The sequence below is a fragment of the Lipotes vexillifer genome, unplaced genomic scaffold, assembly GCF_000442215.2.
Source record: "Lipotes vexillifer unplaced genomic scaffold, Lipotes_vexillifer_v1.1 scaffold794, whole genome shotgun sequence".
NCBI classification, from domain to species: domain Eukaryota; kingdom Metazoa; phylum Chordata; class Mammalia; order Artiodactyla; family Lipotidae; genus Lipotes; species Lipotes vexillifer.
In genome coordinates, this window is record NW_006799310.1 from 828,641 (window position 1) to 835,218 (window position 6,578).

Consider the following 6,578-nt stretch of genomic DNA (forward strand, 5'->3'; position numbering starts at 1 on the left):
CAGGCTCCAGACGCGCAGGCTCAGTGGCCATGGCTCACGGGCCCAGCCGCTCCGCGGCATGTGGGATCCTCCCGAAACGGGGCACGAACCCGCGTCTCCTGCATCCGCAGGCGGACTCTCAAGCACTGCGCCACCAGGGAAGCCCGACAGTTGACTTTTGAATAGAAGAATAATGACATAAATAATGTAATGTTTTCAGAACTAGATCCGTGGAGTGCTAGGAAATGGGAAAAGGTTCTTCATGCCTCTGGGGAGTACAGCGGAGTATCTACATCAAAGAAGTTTCGCTTATGTTTGTGCTATGAAATATCACTCCCATCAGTAGCATCCAGAGTCCTTCTCAGGGATATCTCGAGTGTTAGTAATGTCTGAAGTTGGTCCTAGGATAAGACAACCTATTCACTTCATATTCTATAGAATATGAAAGAAAGTGGTGCTAACAGAGTAGCTTGCAGCCTATGGGGATTGAAGAAATGTGGGTGTGAAATACAACATTCTTTTGGCTTTGTTTTTAAATAGAAGAAACATATACATACCATATTTTAGAAAAACATGTAAAATCATAAAACTGGAGAGCACTTAAAGTGTTATCTTATCATTTTTACTCTTATGTGCCCATCATAAGTTGAAAATATCATAAGTTGAAAATGCATTTAATGCACCTAGCCTACCAAACATCATAGCTTAGCCTAGCCTACCTTAAATGTCCTCAGGACACTCACATTAGCCTACAGTTGGAAAAAATCAACTAACACAAAGCCTATTTTATAATAATGTGTTGAATACCTCATGTAATTTATTGAATACTATAGCGAAAGTGAAAAACAGAATGGTTCTAAGTGTATCAGTTGTTTACACTTGGTTCACTGCCCTTGCCCAGCATCGCAAGAAGGTATCGTACTGCATATCACTAGCCTGGAAAAAGATCAAAATTCAGAATTCGAAGTACATTTACTACAGAATGTTTATCACTTTAGTACCATCATGAAGCTGAAAAGTCATAAGTCGAACCATTCTAAGTGGGGACTGTCTATACTTGATATCCTGTTTATTAGAGCAAAGGAACCGTCCTTCCTCTAAATTCAAGTGTAGCATTTATATAAAAACAGAATGATGAAAATAAAATGTAATGAGAATTGCCTTCTCAGTCTATGGAGAATAACCAAAGATATTCTGAAGGTAGAAAATATATTTAACATAGAGTTGCCAGTGGATTTACAGATTCTTGCTTTTTTGTCAGTTCATCCTAAACATTTCCACATTATGGGAACAATTCTGCACTTTTTCTTTAGAAAAAATATAATCACACTGAGTGGCAAAGTATCCGGATGGAGCACTGTGGAGATATTTTTCAACATAAAAAAGGAATATAAAAGAACAAGTCTTAGTGAATACATGAAGAATAAAATAAACAGTTTGCTGTAATGTTGGTAATATCAATAAATCTGCATTCCAATGTAATGGTTAACAGAACAAAACAAAAAAAAAACTAAGATAGAACTACTTGAGTGATATTTCGAGATGTACTCATTAAAAATAAGAGTGGTGGGCTTCCCTGGTGGCGCAGTGGTTGAGAGTTCGCCTGCCGATGCAGGGGACACGGGTTCGTGCCCTAGTCCGGGAAGATCCCACATGCCGCGGAGCGGCTGGGCCCGTGAGCCATGGCCGCTGAGCCTGCGCGTCCGGAGCCTGTGCTCTGCAATGGGAGAGGCCACAACAGTGAGAGGCCCGCCTAACGCCAAAAGCGTCCGGAGCCTGTGCTCTGCAACGGGAGAGGCCACAAAAGTAAGAGGCCCGTGAACCACAAAAAAAAAAAAAAAAAAAAAAAAAAAAAAAAATAAGAGTGCTAGCAATTTTCAAGGAGTCTGCTGATTCTTCGGCATTAGAGACTTAAAAAGCTTTGTATATTTTTGTACTTCCTAGTGATTCTTTTTGTTTTTCTTATAATCTTAAAAAGTGTTAGAGACAAGTAAGGAAGAGTACACAACACAAGATTTGACCTAGTGTTGAATGAGGAGTGTTTCTTGGGGGAGGGTATTTTCAAGAGTTTCATTTCCATCCTGAGCCTGTCTGTTAGCTGTAAATCCAAGGACTAGTTCAGCTGTCATCCCTTACAGAGCATCTTCTGCTTTGGCTCTACCTCTCCCAGTGTATTTTCTTTCCAAATAAAATCCCGCAAATTACTGGGGTGTTTTTTATTTTTTTTGGACTACTTGTGGAGAATTTCCCCTTAAGATTTCAAAGTATCTAATGATAAAAATGAAGTGTCCCTTTGTAGGAATACCAAGGAAGGCCAAAGTCATCTTAGGAAAAGCTGTTCAGGCCATGATTTTTTGCCTAAGGAGCCAGAGCGAGGAATTTCATGATCTGGCAGATGATGGAATGTGTTTCCTTAATGATGCACCAGCGTTTCCAGCTAGCACCACTATTTCTGTTTCCATTTAAAGAAGAGAGACTTTCTTGCCCTGCAATTTTCTACCTACTATGAGTAGGTCTGCAAATTTGAGAATTTCCATCCGTACATAAAAGTTGGATTTTCTTGGAAATATGAGTGGATTTACTTTGTCCTCCAGAGTCAGGTGATCTTTGACACAACATTTTATGCTAAACCATGCAGGGCTAGCACATATTTAGGGTTCCTATAAAGGCAATGAATGTCTAAATATTTCCTCTTTGAATCTTTTCCTCTACCCTTTAGCATTAGCATCTGAACATAAGGCTTGAAGAAGGCTTGACTCCTCTATGATGTGGGTTTGCCTTATGGCTGAAGGCATCTAGGCAGTACCTTTTCAAGAGCTCTCATAAGACCAGAGTAGGACTTTATATCTCTGATAAAGATTGGGATTTATTTTCTCTGAAGTTTAGAAACAGACATTCACATACTTGCAGGAGTAGGCCTTCCAGAATAAATGTCAAAACACAACTGCAGAGCCATTCTCTGATGTTTGTGACTGAGCTCTTGAAGTTCTGAATTTGTTTTTTGCTTCTGTATCCCTGCCCCTCTTTGCTATTGAAGAGCAACCTGCCACAGCGTAACAAGTGACGTTGTCAACACTGTACCCAGCAGACTCTCATATGTGCTTACCCCATCTGAAAATTAATCATGGACATTCTAATTTAAGGAAGAATCCAAGGCGATACATGTTACTTTATAGTCAGGAGCCTTTGATCAATAAAAGAAGCCTTTTTTTGCTTTTATAACCCTGTAGTCTGGCATAGAAATTATGTATGCTATAGAGTAATCACCTTCCACAGCTGGTAGAATTGCACAGATTTTTTTTTCCTTTCACTTTCAGATAATTTGAGTTATATTTTTCCCATGATGAGAAAATTTTGGGGATGGAAGCATTCTTACAGATAATCTAACCCAATTTCCTAACTTCTACAAATGAGGAAATTGAGGTTCAGAGAGATTAATTGCCTTACCTATGGTCATACAGTTAGTGAGAAGCAAAAGGGGGCCAGAGGATAAGACTTTTTATTCTTAGCTCTTACATTAGTCACCATTGGTTTAATTTGTAACCACACAAAAATAAGTAAGGGGAAAAGATTCATACTTTATTTAGAACTGCATTATTCAATTTATAATATTCAGTAGTTAAACTGCGTTTCTATAGTTTCACTTCATTAGCTTCAATTCCAAGAGGAATTTTTCCCCTACAGATCGTATAGTAATAATCCTAAATCACAATTCAGTAGAAAAAATAGAAATTGCCATTTTCTGGGCCTCTGACTCTATTATGCAGTTTCACTGATGACTCAGTTGCACCATTTGCATAGTTTATACTCTTGATAAAGTGTTGATGCAGCACTTTATATTCTTCTGAACTCATTAATATAATTTTCCTTCCAGTGATGGTGTTTTTTTTTCTAGTTAATACTTCATAATCTCTGTCCTTCTCATATCCTGTCCTATTCTAGAGGAAAGCATGGTTATACCTACAAGAAAAGAGAAAGGAAGGAAGGGAGGGAGGCAGAGAGGGAGGGAAGAAGGAAGGAAGGGAGGAAAGAAAGGATAGAAAAGGCAGGAGGGAAGGGAAGGAAAAGGGTTTGGTTTATATGAGCCAAGATGTTAGAAGCCCATTCTTCCATTTCTCTGATTACAAAAATAACTTAATTTTCATGAATAACAAAGTGTCTTTATTATTTATCTAGACTAATGCCTTTCTTGGTTTACTCACATAAGCACTGATTAAATTGGGCAAATCTTTCTGAGTCTTACTAGACAGCTCATCTTGAAACTAGTCTTGTGTAATGCACAAAGAATAAGATAGCTCTGGAAATAAAGATGGGATCAAGAATTTTGGAATTATCAAAGGATAAAAATATTCTGAAGGAAAAGGCATTCATTTCAGATCTTCCCGATATATCTCTCTGCTTTGAGTATTACAACTAAAAAACAGAGTTCTCATTCTTTTTTTCTGTTAATGAGCTTATAATCTTCCCACTCTTGTATAGGTTTTTAGAGTGGGAACAGGAGAATGGGAAGGGTGGACCAGTCTACCACCAAGGAATGGAAAAGGTCTTGTCCAACTTAGGGAGAAAATTCATCCTTTAGGGCAGTGGTTGTCCAACAAGGGCGATTTTGTCTTCCTACCTGCCAGAGGTTATTTGACAATGTCTGGACACACTGTTGGTTATCACAGCTGTGGGGAAGGGGGGTTGTTACTGGCCTAATGATAGGTAGAAGCCAGAGACATGCTAAACATCCTATAATATTGTTAGACTAGCTATCCTCTTGAGGAAATGTCTTATTTTTCTGGAACCCTTTCAACTGGGAGCTTTTCTCTGGTTACTTTCCAACTGAGTCATTAATCTTTATCCTGCACAGGACATCCAGTATAAGACAGCCCTCCATAATAAAGGATTATATGACCCAAAATGTCAGTGGTGCCAAGGTTGAGAAGTTAAGGTCACCCACTCGAAACTGTAGGATGTACACTTTCTTTTTAATTTCCCTTTTCCTCTCCAGGTTTCTTTTAGGCTTTGTGTAGTGATGTCTTCTCTCAGTTCTTGAGGTACCCAGTGTCCTTCTATTGGCCTTTGGCCACAAAAGGGACCCCTTCTCAGTAAGGTCCACTCTCCCCCAAGTTCTTTCCTCTCCTTTCTCTTATCAAAAACCTGTTCTTAAGACTCACAGACATAGAGAACAGACTTGTGGTTGCCAGCGGGAAAGGGAGGTGGGAGAGGCATGGATTGGGAGTTTGGGGTGAGCAGATGTGAACTGTTATATATAGAATGGATAAACAACACGGTCCTACTGTATAGCACAGGGAACTATATTCAGTATCCTGCAATAAACCAGGATGGGAAAGAATATGAAAAAGAATGTATAGATAGATAGATAGATAACTGAATAACTTTGCTGTACAGCAGAAATTAACAAAACATTGTAAGTCAGCTATACTTCAATAAAATAAATTTTAAAAACCTGTTCTTAGCTTAACAGGTGGAAAAATCGCAGACCTCACAGATGTGGCAGAGGGGATTTCTTAGGGCCTCTCAAATTACGCTATCATGATGCCTCCCCAGTATGCTTTCCACTGACCCTGACTGCTTCCGTTTTTCCAGAGCTTCTAATGCAGGCTTTGGTCCATGTCACATATCACAGAAGGTCCATAAAGTATCTGAGCACAAGAAATTCTTCTGGATACTTGATTTTTGTTGTTAAACAAAGAGCCTCCTCTGGTCTTCCCCAAGGAGTTTTACTTCTTAAAGTACTTAACTTTTTACAGCATTGAATACTCCTAGCACTTACATTTTATGATCTCGTTGTAGTTACTTCTCTTTCTCTAACAAGGTCAATACTGACTTTTTAAAAAAAATCATGGTTACCATCCTATTTGTTGGGCTTTATTACTGTTGGTTTTCTAGCATTTTCAAGAGTTTTAGATGCTATTGACATGCACAGAAGGTTGCAGAGGATTTACTACTGGGCAACCAGAGCAAAGATTTTAAGTCTGTTGTAACCCAGGCGTGGCCTTTTCTCAAATAGCTGTCTCCTTTTTGTGTGTTTCTTTGAAGTTCCCTATTAATTAATGCTAGAAAAGGTCATTTGCTTAAAGTGCTTAAAGAGATGATATTTTGGAAAGGCAGCATAACATTAATCTTTTTCATTCTGCAGTCTTCCAAAAAGAATTGAAATTGAAGCTGATAATTTATTGTATGGATGTACAATAACTTTATTATCAACTGTTTAAAAATAGCTCTCGGTGGGTTTATCAAAATCACAAGTACGGAAGAAGGTAGATAATTCATTGTGTGTGTACCATGATAATTACTGGTATATAAATAGTGAAGGAAGTAAGAATATTGTGAACAACGGCAGATAGGATGGGGGCCAGGAGAGGCACAGATCAGAGAGAACAACGGTAAAGAAGAGGAAGTGAAAATATGCATATCAGCACTCACAAAACTCCTAAATAAACGTCATTTTACTTATAAAAAGCCTTGGCTCTGTATCTTTAGTAAAATGCCCAGCACAGAAGAAATCTTTAATAAACATTAGCTACAATTATTGTTGTTGTTTCTATTGTGATTAGAGAAGTGATCCTCTTGAGGAAATGTCTTCTTTCCCT

At 38.5% G+C, this 6,578-nt stretch overlaps 1 protein-coding gene across 1 annotated transcript in view; it reads left to right on the top strand.

The window, feature by feature from the left end:
* Nucleotides 1-6,578, top strand: part of NELL2 (neural EGFL like 2) — a gene marked incomplete at its 3' end in the record, with an annotated part of 344,840 nt that overhangs the window by 211,096 nt on the left and 127,166 nt on the right. The window lies entirely within an intron of this gene.